This window comes from Tachypleus tridentatus, chromosome 4, assembly GCF_004210375.1.
Source record: "Tachypleus tridentatus isolate NWPU-2018 chromosome 4, ASM421037v1, whole genome shotgun sequence".
NCBI lineage: Eukaryota > Metazoa > Arthropoda > Merostomata > Xiphosura > Limulidae > Tachypleus > Tachypleus tridentatus.
Window position 1 is genome coordinate 20,173,728 of NC_134828.1, and position 24,359 is coordinate 20,198,086.

The 24,359-nt window shown below is 32.8% G+C and overlaps 1 long non-coding RNA gene across 7 annotated transcripts in view; it reads right to left on the bottom strand.

The window, feature by feature from the left end:
- The window catches only part of LOC143248626 (uncharacterized), a 49,601-nt gene extending 25,611 nt beyond the window's left edge, over window positions 1-23,990 (bottom strand). Inside the window, exons 1-7 of one of the 7 annotated variants that reach the window (XR_013027108.1) lie at window positions 23,872-23,990; window positions 23,091-23,273; window positions 19,343-19,620; window positions 11,558-11,769; window positions 9,962-10,122; window positions 8,536-8,652; window positions 7,935-8,074 (exon numbers count right to left, since the gene is read on the bottom strand). This is a non-coding gene — a long non-coding RNA (uncharacterized LOC143248626). Of the gene's footprint in view, window positions 1-7,934; window positions 8,075-8,535; window positions 8,653-9,536; window positions 9,617-9,961; window positions 10,310-11,557; window positions 11,799-19,342; window positions 19,621-22,373; window positions 22,636-23,090; window positions 23,452-23,871 lie in introns of those variants that run through there. The other 6 variants (XR_013027111.1, XR_013027107.1, XR_013027105.1 and 3 more) reach the window with 6 other exon arrangements.
- Between the last annotated feature and the right edge of the window lie 369 nt (window positions 23,991-24,359).

A 24,359-nucleotide genomic window follows, 5' to 3' on the forward strand; every position in this document is an offset into this window, starting at 1 on the left:
TAGAAACTTACTTTTAAATAGTATATATAATCATTTAAATTGGTGTGTTGGACTAAGGATTCTTTTACAGTGGGTGTTTGCCACATTTTGGAGATAAATTCAAAAATAAATGAACAGCATGCATTCCACTTATTTTAAAATATGTTCAAAACAAGTGAAACATGACAAATTCTTCACAATATATGTATCACAACTGGATCTAAATACTGTATGGTTCTCTTCTTCACAAAAATCCATTTTGGCCAAATTCAATTAGTTTAAAATGCAGTTGACAAGCCAAACTATTTTTCTCTATTTTAAATGATTCATTTCACATTTTCTAACTTCTCTCTGACTGAAAGTCTCTTTTCCTCGGTTTTACTTTTGGCTCACTTCCTACTCTAGAAGTATTGCAGAGTATTGAGGCATTCTAGAAATCTCTGTAGCCTTAATATCAATTACACAACTTTCAATAACCTTCTGCTTTCAACTTTCTTACTGTGAAACAAAACAGTCAAGAAATATTAACTCACAAAATAAATTACCACCACCTACATTAAACAGTGTATTCTATCTTATAACACTGAACTTATATTTTAGTCACTACACTACTTGCCATTGATTGAAAACACTTAAAATTTGTTGTAATGCAGTTTTTGAAGAGGAGGAAGAGAAAGTGGACCAGTTTGAACAATTCTTGAATTTCAAAAGATAACTTAATTTTAGTGAAATACTTGATCAAAAAACTTTGAATTTTTTGTATACAAAAAACTTGTAATATTTACAGAAAGCTAGTCAGATTTTGTGAAGATACACATATCATTTTAAAAGTTACAGTGTGGAAACTGATGATTATAAACAAAGTCACACAGACACACTCTGTAATGAAAGGGTTCATTTCTTTTGTTCTTATCCCACTCTTACATGACATTTTAAGAAAAGAAATTAGTTCCTCTATCCAGTAAGTATTTATTGCACTGGCTACTGAACCTTACCCTTCCAAGAAGCCAACAGTTGTTAACTACTATTCACAGCAGTGGATATACTAATTAGACTCCTTACTGAAAACCTGTATGCATCTATTCAATGCACTTTGTTTCACTGTTACTTTGTGTTGTATCTTACCACTTGTACTTGAATGAAAGGGAAAAGAAAGAGAGTAAGATATTTGGTGTAGACCGAAGATAGTTTAGAGACAGCAGAGTTGTTCTATAGTTCCTATAAAAAACAAAACATACCACTTTAAGCTTTGATGTTATGCTTATAATGCCAACAAACATCTCATCAGGGTCCTAGCAACATAAGAACTGGTAACTCCATTTTTCTCTCCGCATGTAAAATTCAAGTGATTTTCACCCAGTCATCTAAAGTAGGGGCGTAGATCCTGGGGTGGATGAGTGGGATACACCTCCTTCATTTTAGGTGGGGGTATGGTGCATACAATCATCCCCCCTACAGTTTGGTCTGTTGAATTGTTTTATTGCATCACAGGCTTACAAATTGTTTATTCTTGTGATTCTCATGTTCTTACCAATTAAAATACATAATTAGGCCTAGACGTAGGCTTTTCAGTAGCCGAAATATACATCTTTAATATAGGCGTGCTTCTAAGCTTTTCGATTTAGGTGATAGTTTGTAAGTATCAGTCAGTAGGCCTAAGTATAGATGCAAGGCTTGCAAGCACTATCACAGAATCTACCTACGCCTTGTACGTGAGTGTAAGATTAAGTAACATTTTCATCACAACAGGCTGAACAGAGCATGAAATTCGAAAATATCACTCCCAATCATAAACTCCTGTTATTTAGATCTGGTAAGCAATTTGTTGCTTGTAGCTGAATCAATCTAGTGTGTATATTGTGCATGTCTATGTTGTTATGCATGTTTAGCCGGTTTTATTGTCGAACGCCTTTACCTTATTCTCGCCTTAGCAGCTGAAGCCGATGACCATAGTGTACGTTTAGTGTACAGTTAACAACAGGTTCGGCCTCTCTAATCCAGACGTGCCCTACATCACCCCCCCTCCGCTCCCTTTAGTCTGAGCCTCGATTTTACAACAGGGCTCATTAGACCTGTGTTTGTGGCTCTCATTAAACCATGAAATTTCAGATTATCACCACCCTTTAATAAAGTGCTGGTGTTTTATGGTAAAAGAACAATATATTCTCTTGTCACACATAGTAAAAATATTGTATTTTCTTGTATAATTGTTGACTACATTGTTGATCAACAGACAATGTATATAACACGGTGTACACGTCTCATAACAAACTATTCTGACTTTTTTTTTCGTTGTATTCTCGAATTTTTCAAAACAAAACATCACATATATACCCGAAACTGTTATTTGTTAAGCTTCTCATATATGTATGTATATATAATAATAATAATAGTGCCCCCAAATTCCGTAAGGAACAGAGGGCCGCAAACTCTGTGGTTTCAAAACAGACTTGGTTTTTTAGTGAGTAGGTTGTTAGCCTACGGCCCAGCATGGCCAAGCGCGTTAAAGCGTGCGACTGTAATCTGAGGGTCGCGGGTTCGCATCCCCGTCGTGCCAAACATGCTCGCCCTTTCAGCCGTGGGGGCTTTATAATGTGACGGTCAATCCCACTATCCGTTGGTAACAGAGAACCCAAGACTGGGCGGTGGGTGGTGATGACTTGCTGCCTTCACTCTAATCTTACACTGCTAAATTAGGGACAACTAGCACAGATAACCCTCAAGTAACTTTGTGCGAAATTCAAAACAACAACAACAACAATTGTTAGCCTGCTGCACAACCCCCCAACCAGGAGGACAATTTCTGGTCCACTGAGTGGAATCGAACCCTGATGTTAGCGGTGTAAATCCGGAGACATACTGCTGGACTAGCGGGGGAGCGTGTATATGTATATATACACATTAATTCCAGCTGATAGGTGATATAATTAGTCTCATAACTTAATGATTTGAATGATGCAAAAAATTAATTATATTAATTATTACAAAGTCAAATTGTTGCTATTATTGCAATAACAAATACATTTTCATCTGGACTTTTTTAACCACTATGGTAACTTTCAAGATGATATACATTTAATCACACAAAACTAAAATCCCACATTAATATAGTGAAGGGACTGGTGCAAGATTTACCTATTTCAGCTCCATTCAGAGAGCACCCAAAGAAACTCATGGAGTGTGACACCCAATAGCAGGAGCTTCACATGGATATACTTGTGGGATACTACTTGTGCAAAATTTTGAGAAATAAAAGTACTCTGAGTGGCACCGTGAGCCACTTTACAGAATCCTGTAAAATAGAGAAAATGTATTCATCTGACTAAGGATGGTAAGTAGATTGGAATATAACAGACTGGAATAGGCAGTAACTCACATGAGATGAGACAGCCAGGTGATGAAGATAGTGTGTGATGAAAGTGGAAGATGTAGTCCACATGCCAGTCTGTAAAATGTCATCAAGTAGCCATCAAAACAAGAGGCAAAAGAATGGGTGAGATGGGAGATTTGATGAGAAGAAATATGGAACAGCCTGCAGGTATTGACATGCAATGAAAAGTAGACCAACAACAGCAGTTGACAAACCAAGCCTGTAAGTTTAGATAGTGATAAGTCCCTCAAAGAAGAAAACCCAGGGAAGAAAGAAGTGAAGAAGGGAGCCAGGAAATTATGAGATGTAGGCTAGGTAGCAAGATACAGCATAAACAGAATGCGACAGAAGACACAAGTCAGATTGAGTATGGAGTTGTGAAATGGAAGGAAAGTATGGGAGAAGGAGGAATCACCTTCCCAAATGCCGAAGTCTTAGAAAGAAAAGAGACCAGACACGATAAAGTAAAAGATATGGAGGATAGAAAAGGGTATGGAAAGAGTTCAAAGCATAGAAGTCTGAGAGGTGGTGACCTAAGGGAAGGAGTAAGAGGAAATAGAACTGTAGGGAAATTTAATATCAGGAGTAGGCGACCATTGGCTCAGAGAAACTGGGTAAGAGTATGCACGATTATTAAAGTCCAAACTGAGCAAGGAACAGGGCAGGGATATCTATGGAAGGAGAGGAAAAATATGGATAGAACTGGGGAAGACAGCACCTTGCAAAATCAGGAAAGATAATGGGTGGTAGACAAGGCAGCCTAATGACCAACAATGGTAGAGAGAGCCAACCCTTTGTTGAAAAATATTGTAAAAAAGAGAGTAGCCAACAATGAGACAGTCAGGATGAAGATGGTGATGAATAGGTCAGAATGAAAACACTATTACACTGGTAGATAGACAGGGTAGATAAGCAACAAGAATAAGACAGGAAAAGATCACCATATAAGAATGGCTGGTTTGACAGGTAATGGATTGGATAAATCCCAAGTATGAAATCAAATAGCAACATGTTGCAGCAAGAAAGAAGGTGTGAGAGGAAGGAAAAGAGGGAAATAGCAAGACAGAAGGCAAAAAAGAAAACCAGCGATGAGTCAGTCAAAGAGGTGCCACAAGGGCCCATAATAAAAATCATGGAGGTGTGGCAAAAGCACAGATGCATAGACTCCCCAGGAGAGAGCTCGCTCATCTGAAAACCCAAAGTCAATAAACTATTCCATGGGGCAGAACAAAGTCTGGTCAAGATATATGGCCTACATTGAGGTTTACAACATATAGTACATGACAGACAATAAGGCAAATGTATTGAGAAGTGACACACGAAAAAGAAGGTATAGGGTTTGAAAACAAAGAGTCCTGGATCTGATACTTTTCTGACACTTGATATAAGATATGACTGTGAAGTTTAAAGAGTGAACCATAACTAAATGATCCAACAGGAGGGGTAGAAAATGGGAACTTGCCCAAAGTACTGCCAAAAGTTTGAGTACATTAAGCTGAAGTCAAGATACATCCTTGATCAGAGTGTTCAACATAAGGTTGTCATTCAGAGATGCCTCTCTTCCTAGTAAGAATATATTGGTGAAAAAGGCATAAGAAAAATTTGGGTGGAAGTAGGTGCACATTTATAGTGGTATCGAAGTGGTAGACAGCCACTCAAAAATGTCTGTGAGAAGAGAAACAGTAGGCCCAAAGGTTCCTGTGATTCATTACACTGGTTGCACAAGGGCATTCAGAGATGGTTGATATGAGCATGGCCCAGTAGAATAAACAGTTTCAGGAAAGCTATAGTTACTAAAGACAATAGAGTCTCTCAGGCAACACGAGTAGCACAGACTCACATCCCAGTGAGAGAATGTTCCATCATTTGCAGATGGACAGGGTAAGATTCAGCCCAGCTGAGAAAGAAGTTGAAAAAATACTCCCAGAAAAACAAGGTATTTGATGGGATAAGAAAGCATTTAGAAGTCTTGGCAAGCCATCCTACAAAGACAGTTTCCTACAGAAGGAAAGTATGAAGGTAAGACTTCTCCTGTTAATGGGACAGAAGAAGCCAATCATTCATGTAATAATGAAAATCATAGAGCAAGTTCTTTCAGATGGTACACAAAAGCCTTGACTGTTCTGTTAAAGACATAGGAGGTCAATGCAATGCTAAAAAGAAAAAAGGATCGCTGAACTGGAAGGAATGATTTCAAGAAACAAATTTGAAATATTTTTAAGACTCAGCATTGGGAATATGAATAAACATATCTGAGATGTCACTCTTGCTCATCCAAAGTCCAAGGAAAAGAACCAACAAAGAGTAAAGAAATTTTCCATGCAAAATGAGGGATGACCACCTAGCAGATGAAAGTGGAAAGGTAGATTACCAGCCTCCAGTCCCCAGTTTTATTGGGGACCACAAACAGGTGAAAGTAAGACCCTCTCTATGACTTGTTTGTGCAACAGATCTGGCACAGTGACTTCCAGATATTGAAGATAGATGTAATTTGAGAGAGAAGTGAAGTTAACCAGCTATTAACTGAGAGAAGAATTGAAAGGACAGTCCATGAAAACTAACAAGTATGACCCATCTAACTGCAGATAGTTGTTAACAAAGATGTGCATATCACAAAGACCAGCCCCCATGACAACTGAATCTGCTCCATTGTCATTGATGAATCCAGAAAGTCTGACACTGGGCTGAAGAGTATTGAGCAAAAGGATAAAATAGGAAAAGGGGCAAAAATATAGGAAGTGGGAGGAGTATAATGAAACAAGTAAACAGGGAAAGAGTAGTAGTACAGACTATGGCAGAAAGGAGAAGGGAACAGGAATTGCCAGAAAATTCAAGTAGGGCTCGATGAATTGTCTCTTACATGAAGTGAAGAGAGGAAAGGTAATAAAACACAGAAAGTAGTATTAAGCAAAGACAAGAGAACTAAGCACTGGAGAGTGAAATCGACTTCAGTGGGCTTGCTCCCAAACAGGCAAAAAAGATTTCAAGATCTATGACTCTAGAAGGAGGAAGTTCAGTTAACTGTAGGCCATGATAAAGGAATTAGAAAGCAAGGACAAGAAATAAGATCACTGACATGGGGTAGATCTATAAAGGAAGCAATATTATTAACATAATTTTCAGAAGATAGAAAAAGAATCAAAATTATTTAAGTTGGGAGTTGTGATGTAGAGAATGGGAAATATAGTAAGACAATGGAATGAGAGATAGAGTGATAAGGTCCAAATAGCATGAGGATGTCTAAAATTCTCCTCAACGACAAGAGAGCATAACCAGAAGGGGAGACAAACAGTAAAGTTGTCTTTCTCATCATATTCCTTCTCAAAATGAGGGAAATAATTCATGGCTGCATAATAAAACCTACTACCCTATGCACAATGGCTATCATGCCATTTATGTTTAACATGTTTTCAGTAGCCAAATTAAGAAATTGACAATTGCAAGGTTATTCCTCATCTCAGCAGATGCCAAAGTTGCATGAACTTGAAAGTTCATAGTTTGATAAACTAAAGAAAACAAAGTTCCTTTATTAGATTGCAAACCTCTGTAAGTTATGAACACAACAAAATACATCAAATACACACAGTGCTAAGGAAGATTAATGAAGAATCTCAGTGGAAAATCTCAGTGCACAGGAAGATTATGTCATGCTCATATTAGTGGAGGGCTTTTATTACATAATAACATCATTATGTAATGGTGAAAATCATGAGAAATCTAGTGAGTGTTGGTTGAAGTTGTTTAAAGAATTGTGGAATGCAAATCTCTCAGGCAGATGCACAAGAAAGATTGCTTTCTGTGTGAGAAGGTAGGTATGGTCTCAGAAGTAAGACATTTTTATATTAATGAATGTGTTATTGTGAACAGTGTGATCTATCTAAAATATTTATCAGGGTTAATATAATACAGTTCAGAAAATGATGGTTTAATTAAACACAAGTGCAATAATAATGTGAATTTACTGAGCTTATTTGGAAATATGCAATCCACTTTGTTGATTTTAAAAGTAAAATATACACAAAACTTTACTTAAAACACATTGATAATAGCAAAACAATTATGTCATTAACTGAAATGTTGTGGAAAGCAAAATATAAACTAAGCAATTACACATGAAAAAGTGGAGTGGTCCACAAATGGCATCTAGCACATGAGTGGCATGTGCATTTATGTTAGCAATTTGCTTAGAGATGTGAAGTGTGAAAGTTGGAGTAAAAGTTAGCAATGAAGTGAATGTAAGGAGAGGTATTCCTAACAGTTGGCCAGACTTCTATAAAAATTATATATCAGTGGTGAAGTGAAGGTGACAACAGCTGAGTGCTTAGCAGGACATATTAACATTAAAAATATAAACAAATCAAAAAAACAATTCCCTATTTTGTTTATTTGATTTATATGTGTATATATCTTTATTTAAGTTAGGTAGTGAAAATTTATGACCATTTTGTTTTCTTGAATATTTTTATAGATACTTTTTTAAATTTATGATGGGGAACATCCCAGAGGTGAAAACTGCCATTGAGTATACTAAAGTTATCTTCTGAATGAGATTAAACAGTTTCAACAAAAAGGACTGCAATTTTACCTTTTGAATCAGTTCCAACAACTCACTGGATTTCTTTAGTTTCTCTAAATTTTTTCAACCTGAGAACTGCCAGTACATGTCTGTCTAAAACAGCAGCTTTCATGGTGTCTCTCCAGTTCTTGTCTACAGTTGTGAATCATCTGTATTGTATGATAAGAGTATTAAGATGATGTAATTATTCAAACAATTATTTAAAAAAAACATCTAAGATGTTGGAACACATTTAAAGTTTAAATGTACCACAAAATTATTTAAAGGTGGTGCTACCCGTAACAATAGATTTAAACAAATAAAAATATGTTTTCTATTTGTATTTCTTTCCTGTATGGAACGTTTTTAATAACTGCATTTTATTTTTATCACAACTACATTTTTCTATTTCAACTAATAAGTATAAGAAGATAATTGAATTACACAAAGCACTAATAATTATATTTGATGTTTAAAATACTAAGCTATATACATAAATATGTATATAAAGAGAATAAAAAAGTCAGAGATAAAACAATAATATATAAATTGTCTTCACACAAGCAATAAAATTCTACTTATACAAATTCTAAAAACATTGAGGAAATATTAAAATAGTTGTAGTGCATACCTTCCCTCCTCTGGCATTTGAGCCATAATATCAGGGGAACTATATAGCCATGTAGCTTGAACTTTTAACCACTCATCAATTATCTCTCCTAACATCAACAACTTGTGTTCCCACTCTCTGTAAAAATGAAAAATAAAAAAGTGAAAATACTTCACAATTTGAAATATATAATATATGAAATATAAAGGTATATATAGTGTTTATCATAAAATAAAAGTAATATTTAACAAAGAAAAAATTATTAGAATATAATTAATTTGATAAAAATATTTTATCAAACCTTTTTTTACATTTGTGAAACATTACCTTTAAGTTTTTCTAAAAACACAGTAAACATTACTCCTTAGTATAACACGTTTCTTTTACACTATCATTTCAAACAAAGTCCTTTTAGATTTTTTCATGTATATATATCTATCTTTATGTGTATTTGTCTTTAAGAAAACAATACACACACATACACATGTATATGATTATATCTGTACTTAAAAAAAATTGAGAACGACCATCAACTATGTTACAAAAAAAAATTAATTTTTTGCAGTTTACTTTAACCACAAATAGAGTTAGCTAGCATTCCTCTCAAATGAAATGCATGTGTATCAACATAAAACTAATTTATTCGTTGTGGGCCTGGACTATTAATGAAATATCCAGTTTCAGACAAGAAAGAAGACTGAATATTGTTTGTGAGTTTGTAAAATTTTAGTATATAAATAATTATTTCTCATAATTATTTTTAATAACTGTTATTATAAATTGTATTGTTTTTTTGTATGTCAAAATTGGTTTGTGTTAAGAAACTTGTGTGTATTAATCCTGTTGGCAAATATTGTAAATTTAATACATTGTGACATTTAATTATCTTCTAAATTAAAATTAAAATGTCTAGTTATTTGAAATCGTAATATGTAATGTATGTAACGTAATTAGTTGTAGACTAATAGATAAATTATAATATGTAACATGTAATGAATGTCAATATTATTTTCATTTCTTACCTTAGAGTTCATCAACTCCTGAGTGCTTTTTTGGAATGGTTAAAGCTTTATCTACAATGTGTTTGTACTCATCACAAATCCTACAAGATAAAAACTTATACATGTAATACCATGTTAGTTAAAATTAAATAAAAGTAGGCATTTATGAAGAAAACTCAAAAACTGCATGTTAAATATATAGAGCAATCAAACAATTTCTCTTAAGTGTTTAGTTTTTTCACATCTGTATAATTAAAGTGTATTTTCTTTAACAATAAATCATTACTTCTTGGTGTTCTTGTGTGTCAATCATTTGTGCAAACACAGGTATCTTAATCTTTAGTGAATACAGTGTACACAGTGTAACGTGGTTTCATACATTTACTGCTACAGTACTTATATCTCATACACTAAGCCAATAATGTACAGTGACTCCTATTTCTTACTTGTGTCAAAGAGGCATTAAAAACAGGAAGTTCAATTCCAATAGCTGTTCAGCAAACTTATTCCTTTCAGCAACCATCCTATTCAAAAAATCCTCCACAATAAGCAGTTTGAATATTCCAACTGGAACAGCCTCTTGTAGCAAACCTGTAACCAGTTGAGGCTATGCAATAAAATAAATATTAGTTGGACTGATACATTTAGCTCGAACAATCAGCCACCTGTCAGTTTATACCAGTATTCCAGTGCACTGTCAGTGTCTGGGTTATTGTATCTGCCATGAATGAAGCAGTTTGGAAAAAAACCTAGTATTTACACTCCAGTCCTCTTGAATCATCAGGCTCACAAGCACCCGGGTTCATAATTACTACCTACTTCATCCTCTTCAAATGACTGTGCATTGGAATTTTGTAAATTACTTGCAGTTTCATTCAGAGTAAAACTCTAAACAACTTTGCTATCTTGTTGCCATAATAGTAATCAAAACAAGGCACTGCAGAAATCTCAGGTCATGTGAACTGAAATTTTAGTAAAAAATACTTTCTACTAATTGAAAGAGGGAAACACACATGCATGATCATTGTACAATACTAAAGGACTGTTTATCTGTTTGCTTACACACAGTTATAGCATCTTTGCTGATTGATGTGTTAACACATCATTAGTGCCTGATTAATAGAAATGACTCATTAGTACTTCATTGGTGATGAACATGTTAATCCAACAATAATAGTAAGGCTTTTCTCAATTGTACAGAATTTCCAGTCATCGTGTAAGTCTAATATTTTGTTTATTAGGGTGAAAACCTGAAGGTGAAGAATAGAAGTGATATAAATAAACAAACGAAAATGGTTATAGTTATTACTAGGAAATAAGACTTTATTAGTTAAAAGAAGTTTCAGTTCTATATCAACAAAATCATAAATAGCAAGAGTACTACAAATGACTCAATACAATCTAATGATTTTAGGATTTCATTTTCTAGTTCATTGATTTACAACAGTAAGTATATTTTACAATTTTGTCTATTCTGGTTGACTTTCATTAAGGCATTTTATTTTAATTATGATCTGTAATAACTGATGTAGTTCTAAACTAGTTGGCTTTTGACTATAACATACATAATTTTGTAAGGGTCAGATATGTTTTAAAATTGTCTTTCACAAATTATCAGTGTTACCTTTTAGCTATTTTGAATATTTGTAGAGAATAATAACCCAATAAACAATAGATTCCTACTTCCTTCTATATATACTTCCTTCTGTTTAATAGATTTTAACAAAAATACAACTTAACAACTTATGCATCATTTTTATTTGTTATCTTTTTTATGTCAGGATAGGTTATCAACTTTAAAATATTTTAATAAATTTATAAAATGACTATTATCAAGTAGATAAGATAATATATTAGATGACATAACTGTGAAGGTACTTATTAGTGTAAATTAATATTTACTGTACAATAAAAAATGCTACACACTTTTTAAATTAACAGTATGTATCTAATACCCTCTCATTTTATGCTTTTTGTTGATAAACTGATTAGATTAGAATTTATAACATTAAAAGTCTGTGCTTAAATTTTTATGGTGTTACCTTTTACTTTCTTCCTGGTGCTCATTTGAGATGTTATTCAATAACTTTTCCAAAGGATCTCTGTTTGACTAGCTAAAGACTCATAATGTTCCCGAAAATCCAACTGGAACATTCCAGAGATCAACAATTTTGTCTGCAGTGTACATAAATTTGTTGATCCATGATTTATACTCATAAACCTGTTTTCTCCATACTACAAAGCTGCTCTCACTCTAACATATTAAACAGTGATTTTTTCAGTCTAATGAAGATGCATTATTGGGAAATAAAAAAATAATAAACTAAAAAATACATAAAAAATGTTATCATAAAACTGTTTTTGAAACAAAATTTACAGATTTAAAACATATTTTAGGATAGCAAAAACTATTTTAGAATTAGGACCTCCTTCTTTTCTTTACTGACATCTCTAACTGAACACTTCAATGAATGAAGTTCTTAAAAATAAGTTCAAACAGTGTTAGGTAGTGCAAATCAAAGACCTGCATATCACATAACAAGGTTCTTGAAATTTCAGTGGAAAAGAACGAGAAGGTTTCATGGAAAAATTTAATATCTAATAAACTCAATAAAATATCAAATTAAAAGTATTCATATATGTCTAATAATGTAAATGAAGAGAATTTATCTTTACAGGAAAAACTTTGCAAAAAAAGCAAAAAAAAGCATGAATATGACTTATTGCAAAAGTTTTACTATATCAAAGAAAGAAAAATAGTTTTTGAATCAATAATAAAAGTGAGTTTGGTAAACCTTAGACACAGAATTATAAATTTAAAATGCAAAAAAATTATTTTTTTAAAGTTCAGAAGTTGACATTTTTCATACACTGAAAATGTATTATAAATAGGTACTTACTTCGTCTTACATAAAGCTATCTCAACCTTTTTCTGCCCTCTAAGCATTGTAAAACATTTTCATGATCAGCCTGCCAGTTAATATACTTCACCAATTTCACATGATACCTCAACATGTACATATCATGAGAATACTCTCCACTAATTTTTTGCATCACCTACATTTGTGCAGCTACATCCCTCTGCTATTGTTATTCAATCCTTACTTTCATGGCAGGTTATAAAAGAAGAACACCAGCCAAGGGTAGAGGAAGTAAGCAGCTATCAGAAATGCATTTTCAGTGCACGAAATATGTTAACTTCCAATATGGTCTTACCTCCTTTCATACAAAACTTGAATTCAACACTGCAAAGTTTTAGCATACAATGTGGGAACCAAGTGGAAAGTGACTCCCCTGAATGAATGTATGTGCTTTGAGATGAAAATGAAACACACTTATGAGGTACCATACTGACTTCTGGAACAGGTATGCTCTTTGCTCATGATGTAGGAAATGAATCTGACATAGGTGTAATCCACAGTAAAATATAAACAGAATTAGCTACATACACGTGCAATCTCAACCAGACAAATGAGATTTCATGACTTGTCCTTGGCATTAGAAGGTTGATGATGAAAAAAAGATAAATTATGACATAAACATAAACGTGACTAAGCCACGTGGACTGTGTTATCTATATATATACGTAACAAGCCTAATCATAAGTATACAGGAATTAAGAAGTGGAAGTTAGCTTCTGGCTGAAACTGGACAAACTCCCAAAACCACATTAGGAACAAGAAGTATAATACATCAAAACTAGCATTACAGGGTTGCCTCAAATCAACCTCATGAACAAAGCAATATCTGTAACCAGTGTCACGAACAGAAATCGTTCATTACCCAGTCATAAATACAGGAAAGAGATATCCAGCATCTGGAATTATTAGGAAGATTTGTAACACTTACTCAACCATAGGAACAGTGCACTTATGTCCTGTATCTGTCACTGAGAAGCAGGTGAAGTCCCCCAAACTCAATTGTAGGAGCTGGAAAAAGAACCTCCTGCAACCAGAATTAATGAGAATAGGAGTCTCTACCATAAACAGCTATAAGAATAGGAGAGTGTCATCCTGCACCTAGTTTTAAGAGGAGGATTCTGTATAGGCTGGGCCTGCTCTAACCTATTTGTTACTTTATTTTGACAGGAGTCCACCTGATAAAAAGCATCCAGAGGAAATGGAAGAAGGCAGATCAGCCTTGCCCTCTTCTAACTGGTAAAGTAAATTTCTAGTCTCACTCATGATCAATCTTTTCAGAAACTAAGAAATGGGTAAGAACTCCCATGTTACACTGAAAGAAAAAAGGGGAATTACATGTGGTGGGAGTCCAGAGGACCATCACACTAGAGAAAGTACAATGGGTATCTTTAATTCTACTTTTAAAGCATATCACTCCCAATTAATGCAATCAAAAGGTCAGCAAGCATGGGTGATAATCCCCTTCTGCTTTACTCAGGAAGTCCATGAGTGATGGTCTCCAAATGATATATACATATACATACCACAGGGTATGCTACAAGTGGTATTGTTGAAACATCCCATTCCTACAGTGAGTGTTATAATGTAATCATGACGTCAATAGTGCATATCTGACCAGGCAAAAGATATGACAAATGATGAATAAGGTGAGAAACACATTGTGGAGGTGGGGGCTTCCATGGAGGAGTTAGAATACACCAGCCTAATGAGTTATTATGAAAATGAAAGGTTTCAGGGTATAAAGTTGGGAAATTGAACCTCAAAAGTAGTCAGGAAATACCACATAAAATCATAAGGAGAGAACTAGACAAAAGTTAATCAGCATCAGCACCAGTGAAAGATGAAAGTGATAGTCAAACAGCATCCATGAGCAGCACAAATCTTAGGGATGAAAGACCAGTTAAGCAGTATGACATAAGAGAAATGGTAGAAGAAGCAGGTAACATTGAAAACAGAAATATCTAATTTGTGATTTCCATAAGCAATGAGGAGAAGAAAATAAAATCTTGAGGGGAAGAGGATGATGGAACATGAAAATGAAAGTTCAAAGGAAGGATGGTAAAGATGTAAAGAATCACACAAAGATCCCAATCATCCATATTATAGGAACATAGAGGATGCATGACTTGAAATAATAAAAAATGAGAGAAATGAAAGGGAAAGACAAAACCTGCAGAAAAGGAATGTGTTTGACAAGTCTATCAGATATCTAGAAATGACCAACATGGAGAACCCTTGTCAAACAACCAGGTGAAGAACAATGAAAGAGAATGAACAGAAGGGTAGAAAGGAAAAAACTCACAACAAATAGATCAAAGTATTAAGGTATACTCACCCATGTGGTAAATGGACATGAAAGGGTACAAGAAAAAAAAAAGATGTAACACATGGAGTCAATCCCTGGCTGAAACAATGCACCTGACAAAAGCCATGTGTGAAGGCAGAGTGTGGTGACATCTGGACGAACAATATATAACTGAAATCAACAGAATACAGATTTAAGGGTAGACAAAGGTTACACAAGTAAAGGCTGGAGCAGTGAGAATGATGGTTATATTGGCCAAGACAGAACCACTAGTAAAACAAGACATAGTGTGGTTTGGAATAAAAATAGAACTCTTGAAAGAATATCAAATAAGATATTAAGCATAATTGTGAAGAATTCTCCATACTTGACTGAACACGACTACCCCCCAAAGTTAGTGGATAATAAACAGAAGAAGAAAGAAAAGAAATTTGGTGATCCAGTGGAGAAAGGCATAAATGAGATATCTCCAACTGAAAACATATCCACCTACAGGCCTGTAGATTAAGAGACTATTCCACATGTAGAATCTTGTTGGAAGGAGATAAAAATCCACTACCAGATTTAGGAGAAAAGGCAAGTGAAGACCACAAAGTGGTAATTGTGGGCCCAGAAAAGAGATTTAGGATCTGAAAACACAGAGACCTTGAACTGTTACTTCCTGGCTCTGTGATACGAGTTACTACAGTGAAGATGTCAGAATGTAACATTACCACCCACTCCATGATAGAGAGAGGAAGAAAGTAGGATAAAGCTTGATGAACTGCCAAAAACTTGAGAATGGTGATATGGAAAGAAGAACTCCAAGCTGTAGATTACAAGGATAAAATGATATTACTAGTGTCATGAAAATAAGAAAAGAAACCAAAGCAAAGCTCAGCTCTGTAACCAGGAAAGAATAAAACATGTCAGTGATGGAACAAAACAAACATTTAAGTTCTAAGTTTACAAAATTAGTATGATAAGGCACATAGTAAAGAATTACAAAAAAACAACAGCATTTATTCAAATAGAACAATCAAGTACCTATTTCTGGTATGTAATCTAGAAATTATCTAAATCTACCTAATTAGCAAAGTACTTATAAGTATCAAATAGACAACCATCTAAGTGTATCTAGCCCACAAAATATGTAATAATAATAACTGTGCAAAATGATTAAGATTACCTAGAAAACACATTAATAATCCACATCTAACTTACAATTCATCTGAAGTAATCTAGATGACAAAGGACACATAATTACATCAAACACTGAAGAAAATTATGAGAATAAAGCATGGAGATAAAACAATGAAAAATATCATTCTTATAGATTAGTGAATTACATGTTACTAGTAAAGATATGTGACATACAAGCTATTTAAACATATATAGCTTAAAAAGTACTGATAAATATCAGACAAACCATCTAAATCGGCATAGTCCACAAAATAATAAAAAAAAAATGTGCAAACCAATAAAAATTACCTAGAAAACACATTAAGAATCAATATTAATTCACAAATCCTCTAAATTAACCTAAAGAAAAAAGGACACATTTAAGTCCTACACTAACAAAAATTAAGATGATAAAGCACACAGTTAAGATTGATGAAGAAAATTATGAAAAGATAATAGGAATTGTTTGTCTGAAGTTAAGCACAAAAGTTTCACAATGGGTTATCTATGCTCTGTCCACCACGAGTATTGAAACCCAGTTTCTGATATTGTAAATCCACAGACATACTGTTGCACCATTTGAGAGCTGGAATAACAAATAAGATGTTACAAGTAGTAATCATGTGTAACTTGCAATCAATTTAAACATACTTAGTTAAAGAACTTAGTAAAATAACCTAACAAGCCCTTGAAATTTGTTAAGTCTACACAGTATTTAATATTAATGAATATGCAAAGAAAAACAACAAAGTAATAATCAATATCTCATTTGCAATGCCTCTAAAGACACTTAGATGACAAATGACACATAAATTTCCAACATAGCAAAGTCCAAACAGAGATGACACAAAATACTTAATTCTTCCATTTTTAGATAAGGACAAAGCCACACAAAAAGTATTGGAGCCAAGCTACAAGTGTATTAACCAAGAGTGAAGCATTCATGTTGAAATACTTATCATGGATTCCTGATAGAGCTGGAAGCAACAGGATAAAGGACAGGAAGAACAATTCACCACCAAAGTGAATGACATTGCAGTACAGGAATGGGTGGAAGGTGAAAACTCTTTAAGAAGTGTACAGTGTAATAGATTAAAATAAGCTACTGGAGAAAAAGAGTCCAAATTATTTTCTCATTAATTGTATTTTTTCTCAGAAACAATGCCACATGAAAAATAAGAAGAAATAACTGTTGAACATACAAACGTAGCTTCCTGCAAATTAAGACATAAACTTTCTTTGCAGATGAAGTCTAACCTGATTCCTGAGAAGCTGTTTAACAGTAACATTTTCGACTGTAACAGGAAATGCATAGTTGACACAATGTTTGCAATTCATGAGATCTCTTATATTTCAGTAGCATGCAAAAAAACATAACTAAACAATGCTGTACCAATAGAGAAGGTGTGAAAGGAGGTAAGACCATATCAGAAGTTAACATTTTTCTTGTGTATTTCTTTCAGAATCTGCCAATTCTTAAAAGTGAGGATTGAGTGAGAATGGCAGAAAGAGCTAAGCTGCTTCAATATAGGGAGCACAATACTGTTGGTGGAAAGTAGTCACATGATATGTACATGTTCAGAAATGGTGCAAAATTGATAGGGGTATATAGACTGGTGCACTGATTGAGAAAAGTTTTTAACAATGCTCAAAGAGCAAAAGAAATGTGATATAGCTGTGTTTGAGATCATACTGGAATAATTATTATTAAAACAATGCAACACATATAATACAATATGTTAATAATATAATAACACTTATTTATTGCTAAAGTACAGTTTATTAATACAATCACACTGTCTGCTTTAAACTCAATTATCAAATAATACAAATATTACTATGTAACCAAGAGTTTACCAACACAGTTACATAATAAACTCTCTAAAGACACAGAGCATTGTTTACTAACACAATCACATTGTAGTGTTAATGAACAAAATGACATTATGATTTGTTTGGTTTTAAAACACTTAAGTAACACAGACACAAATATCAGACACTAAATATTCCACTTAATAAATCAAGTAACAAAAGTATTTAAAATTTTTACTCAGAATATAGTCTTCTAACATAGTCCAATGCAGAACTTCATATTGTTTTTCATTAACCTGCTATATTGCTGTCATTTACACAATATTTAATTATTCTTGTTAATTTGTCTTGTGAGATTCATTAACATATATTTCTTTACATCTAGCAAATGTTTAGTATTATTTAATTGGTCCTGAAGTCTCCACAATGTTCTATTTACAAAGGCCTTCAGTAAATTCTTAAACTAGAAAAACACATTATAGCAAAAAAATATCTGATAATAATAGCCTCTGAAGAGAATACATAAAAAAGTTTGCGTGTGCGTGTTTTTATACAGCAAAGTCACATTGGGCTATCTGATGAGCCCACTGAGAGGAATCGAACCCCTGATTTTAGCTTTGTAAATCTGGAGACATACCGCTGTACTAGCGGGGGGAGAAAAGCTTTAATGTAGTAAAAAATTTATTGTTGTTTTAGTAAAATCCTACACATTGGACTGTGTTTTCTGTCCACTGTAGTGAATTGAACTCATGAATTTAGAGATTTAAATCCATAAAGTTACTGCTGACCCACTGGGTTTGGGGACTGCTAAAAAGTTAGAATTCAGTCAGTTTTGCTGAGGTTTGTTTTTGTAATTATAAATATATTTAGAATAACTTATCCATTTTACAAATGCTCTTAAATGTTTACTACATCATACATATATATATCAAGCAGAAATGTTGTTTGTGCATATACACTTCTCACCTACACTTGACATGCACCTTCAGGGCCTCTACAGAAAGTCTTGATGGATCAGCACATAAACTTAGTTCTCTATGTTATCCCCCCTTGGTCACTATGTATTTTACCTACTATTTTACTGATATCTATTTAACTCTGAAAGTACTCTTAGCACCCTCCTAGGAGTGATATTGGTGGGCTTGCATTTGGATCTAATCGCTGTATGTTACTTTCTAAGGACTACTGTGTCTTCTCCCCGTGTGCTGAGAAGATATATCAGATATTTGAATATCATAAGCATGGGATGGCTTTGGAATGACTGTAACCATTCTGCACATTACTCAAGCCTACTCAGTTAGAGACTGCATGATTATTCCCATTTCTAAATAAGTCATATGTAGAGTTTTGTTTTTAATCTGTAATTTGTCTCAAAAGGACAGTGTACATCCTGTGCACAATATTGCTGTGGATCCATACTAAATTTTGCACTTCGCTGCTCCACTAGAAGTAACATGTTAGGCAGCACAAACATAAGCAGTTTTTCTATTATCCCATAGTTAGCCATCATAATCAAATATAAAATGATTAAATATAATGGAAAAAAACTGTTAATTCTTTATATTTTAACATGATCACTGATCAAATGATGCAAATAAATTTCCTACTTTAATAACTTGAAAACATACCTCACCATCTAAAATGTAAAGATACTTATTAAAGTTGTTCATGTATTTCTGAAGATGCTGGAATTGTTCTTTGACAACAGTTAATATCTGTGTCTTGATAATACTTGAGAGCCAAAACATACTGTATTCAGATGATTTTCAACTCGAGGAATTATTCTGACAGAATGAAGCAAAGAATCCAAGATATCCAACAAAACTGTTTCAAAATTATGGTAAGTTGGTTCAAGTTTGATCTGCTGTCCAACTGCAACCAATTTTATAATAAACATGTGATTTTCCTGAAACAAAAAAGAAATGTATACAAATTTTACTCTAAAGAGAAATAGATATTTTTGTGCAACATACTGGATGGTTGCATCTTACCTACTCTACAAAGCCTAAAAACACATTTGTAAAAGTTTAGAAAATATTTTAATGTTTTCTAACTAATCTGTAACATTTTTTTTCTTTTTTCTTTTTGTGACAAGCAAGTAAACAACTGCATGAAGGTTGTATAGGTATGCAAACATGTATTTTAAAATGGAGTCCTCTGTTATACAGAACTTATCAACTAAAACTAACTGCTCACCATACTTAACTCTCAATTTGTATAAAATATATTTTTGTACAGCAAAGGATTTGAACTGTACAAGAAAATGGCTGTGTTCATTTTCTACTTATGTATGTGTGGTGATGAAAAGCATTATTTTTACAGTTAATAGGTTTTAATTTTTATCTTATGTGGAGTAATAATCAAAGTTTAAATTTTTATCTTATCTGAAGTAATAATCAAAGTCTTAATAAAAAAGGTAAACAAAGTTCTGATACTGTAATGAACATCACATATGAACACAAACAGTACAAAATGATTTGCAGTAATTTAAGGTGTATGTATAAAACTCATGAACATTACACTCAGATTAGTTGACTAACTTTTATCCACAAAGAAGAAAGAAAAGTATATTTAGCCCATATTTGGAAGTAAATTTTCTACAATGCTAAATAAACAACAAAACCAATGTTTAAAGTAATTTTTTAAGAAATTTTCCATTGGTTTTTTTGTAAACAATGAAAATATCTTTTCTGTGGTAAACTTTAGAAAATAACATGGGAATGTATTCAAGGTACAAGTTCTTTTACAAGGCAATCAAGCTTGGTCATTGAAATTACATAATATACATAGAATTATGCTATTTTAGGTAAAGTAATAAAAACAAAAAAGAAATGAATCCTACTAATTATAAGCTAATCAAGCTTACAAAGTTAAATGTGAATTAAAACACACAAGAGAAACAATCATGTATACACAAAATGTTTTGGGAGAGTAACCAAAACTGTTTTTCCTTCTTCTGAAAGCTGTTAGTTTGTATCACTGTAGTTTAACTTTTTTTAATGTTGAAGAATATATACTCAGCAGTGTGTTGTGGTTCTTGCACTTGTATATTCTTTGTAAACCTTTTTTTGAAAATGCAGAAAAAATGTTTTAGGACTGTTTCTCTTGTGTGTAAATTAAAGTTTTTCTACTTTTATTCTTAATGCAAATCTTATGTGAGTTGTATGATAGTGTCAGTTAACATTAACTTTGATATTCAAAGATGACTACAACGATAACTTGAATTTTATAATTCAGATGTTTTACCTCCAAACATTGTAAATGGGTTGGTAAATGTTGTGTAGCAACTTTCCACTGGCTAAGGCTAACCACTTCAAAAAAGAATTTCAAAAGATTAAAAAAAATAGAAAGACACAAGAGGCTTATGCCTTCATCACTATTATAAATAAAGAGATGTGTAAACTGTGGGAGATGGCAGCAAGGGCTTGCTTTTATAAGAAAGGGTACATCAACTAACAATGATTTTCAGAAAGTTAGGAAGAGTATTATACAGTGGAGGTAACTGTAACGAGCCTGTTCTATTGAACAAAATATTTTATTCATTGAATTGTATATACAAGGAACTACTAAAGAGAAAGTCAACAAAAGAAACAGAGAAGGATGTGGATGATAACCTAAGAAGATTGTAGTTATGTGTGATTCCTTGACAAAGTATGTGAATAGGATTGTTCATAAATACAGAGAAAATAATTAAACAAATGTATTCCTTTAGAAATAAAAGGGTAGCTCCAAATACAAAATCAGGTTGGTTCACAAAGGGTATAAGAGATAAAATTAAAGAAAAGCATTGTATATTCAAGAAATATTACAAAGTCTTCAGATAAGGTAAAACCCTTTAGAACTGATAGAGATCGGCCTATATTTAATGATTATGAGAAGGCTGGGTTATTAAATTTGTTTTTCTTCAGTTTTAATTAATGAATATTTAAAAGGTATTCTAATCTTGAACAGGTTGAAAAAGATGAATTCATTAATTCTGAGATTGTTTAGAAAACATTGAGCAGTTTAAAGAACGATAATGCTACTGGGCTAGATATTTACCAAGAAATTTGAAGGAGGTTAAGGATTAGATATATAAGCTGCTTGCTACTATTTTTGTTAGTTCTTGAATAGTGGGCAGGTGCCAAAGGATTGTAAGTTAGCTAATATTTCACTCCTCTTTTCATGAGAGATAATAATTCTCCCAGTGATTATAAGTGTATTAATCTTACATCAGTTGTGAAAAAAATTTAAGAAAGTCTGATAATAGAGGCTTTACAAAGTCATTTCAAAGGGTTACTGATTATGTAGATGAGGATAACAGTGTAGATTTGGTATATTAACCTTCAGAAAGCATTTGACAAGGTGCTAAATAAAACATTTAAAAGGAATTATCTCTGTAGGTATTAGAAAAAAATTACCTAACTGGATAGAAGAGCAGCTGAATGGAAGATTGTCACTGTAAATACAATTCAGTCACACTATTAATATCACAAGTGAGAGACAGGTTTAGAACCTTTGCTCATTTTTTGATTTACATCAATGACATAATAAAGGAACAATTAGTTCTAATAATAAAATAATTGTACAGGTGATAAAATAACAAATGCAAAATAGATTATAAAGTAATGTTGAAAGAGTCAACAATTTAAAATAACTTTATTGATAAAACATGAATACCATGTTTTGGGCAACAGCACTTCATCAGCTCTGGAGTATTTGTGTACAAATTATTGTTATGAAATAATTTCATGTGGCTTTGCATATGTGAAGATTCTCTTTAATGAGCTATGAAAGTTGGTTTACTCCTAACAGGTTCAGTTTCTGTTTTTCATTTATCTTATCAACACTATTTACTCTTCCACTTCACTTATTTGCTGAATGAAATTTTCACATTTTTCCATCTCAAGCAAGATCCGTTAATCATAGTTTGAGATGCAGTGATGTAGTTGGTTAATTGTTCAGCTTAAATTGTTGATCATAAATGAGGAGTGTTTTGTATTTTCTTTGCATCCATTCATCATTCAATGAGTCTTTTATTCTGAAGTGTCCACTGCTCAGTTTCTCACTTCAGTCTTAGTTTAGATTATTGTAAATTCCAGAGTTATTCAACTTTATATGCTCCAGGTCCAGTATTTAACACATTCAGTTCAATGAGATGTCAATAAAACATTTAATCTACAGTTACACATTTTTTTTAAACATTTTTTGTATTACTGGTAACTTTCTTTTACAGATAATCAATTCTTTTGGTAAAAATTAATTATGTATTTATAACAGACAAAATGTAGTAAAAGTTTATGCATTTACAAATAGGAAATAGGGCAAACCCATGTTATTCTAAAGATAAATTAAACATCTCTCTTTAAAATGTCAGGCAAATATTGGCATAACTACCTTAGATCTGCATAAAATTCAGTGTATTTTTCCATAAACACCTTGCAGAGAGATTGGAGTTGCAGAGTCATTAGCATTGCTGCATAGTCAAAGAAAGACTGTAGATGAAGCTGAATAGTGGGAGACGGAACATGCTTCTGCTTGATACCATGATGAATTATGTTTTGTACAGCTGTAAACCACCTGAAAGAAGAAAACCTACTTATTAATACGTTGTAAACATCACAATCTGAGTTGATGCTTTTCAGTTTTCCTATTGTTATTATAATAACAAGAAAAAAAGGATTTACAAATCTATATTTTATAAACAGAATTTTAAGAAATGTCCTAGTCTTCCCACATTTTCTGAAACTGAGGATATAAAACTTGCTTTCTTAAAGAACTCATTATCTTATATTCTACATAATATTATATTTCTCTGTTTTCCTGTTGTTATTATAATAACAAGGAAAAAAAGGATTTACAAATCTATATTTTATAAACAGAATTTTAAGAAATGTCCTAGTCTTCCCACATTTTCTGAAACTGAGGATATAAAAACTTGCTTTCTTAAAGAACTCATTTTCTTATATTTTACATGTGAATGATTAAGTATACAAATACTACATATCTTTCTTTCCCATAGTATTTATTATTTACAACAATCTTTAATTTTTTAAATTCTGATTAAACCTGGTAGCTGTCACATGAAACATCAAACCTGAGGTGTTACTTCTGTGACTCAATATTTCAAGAAGACAACGTACTATTTGTGGGATAGTTTAATTGCATTCTACTTGACCTTGTGTTTGTGAGGATACTTTGAAGTTGTCACAAGAAACAAAGACATTTCTATGTCCTGGTACCCTTTTCTGCATTTTCTTGTGATAAGCAAATTTTATGGTTATGATGAAGCCTTCAATTGAATCTGCAGGAGAGTAGTCTGTCTCTTTAAGAAAGCCAAAACTTGGTTCTTGAAGTCTTATCAATGTTTATACTTACTGAAAATGTGTACTACAGTTTAACTTTCTCATTTAGAATATCCTTTAGTTTCCTTGATACAATAAATAGTGTTGAATTTGTTGTCTTTTTTATTCCATTTGTTACAAATCACAGCAATTTTTCTTCTCTAAATTAGATTCCTGAATCTCTCATTTTTGTGGAGATCAAGAGATGCATAATGATACAGAAAGTTCACTGTTACATTACCGATCTGTTGTTGCTTGATTAAGTGTTTTATGGCACAAAGCAGCTAGGCTATCTGCACCAAACATCTGGTAAAAGTTAAAA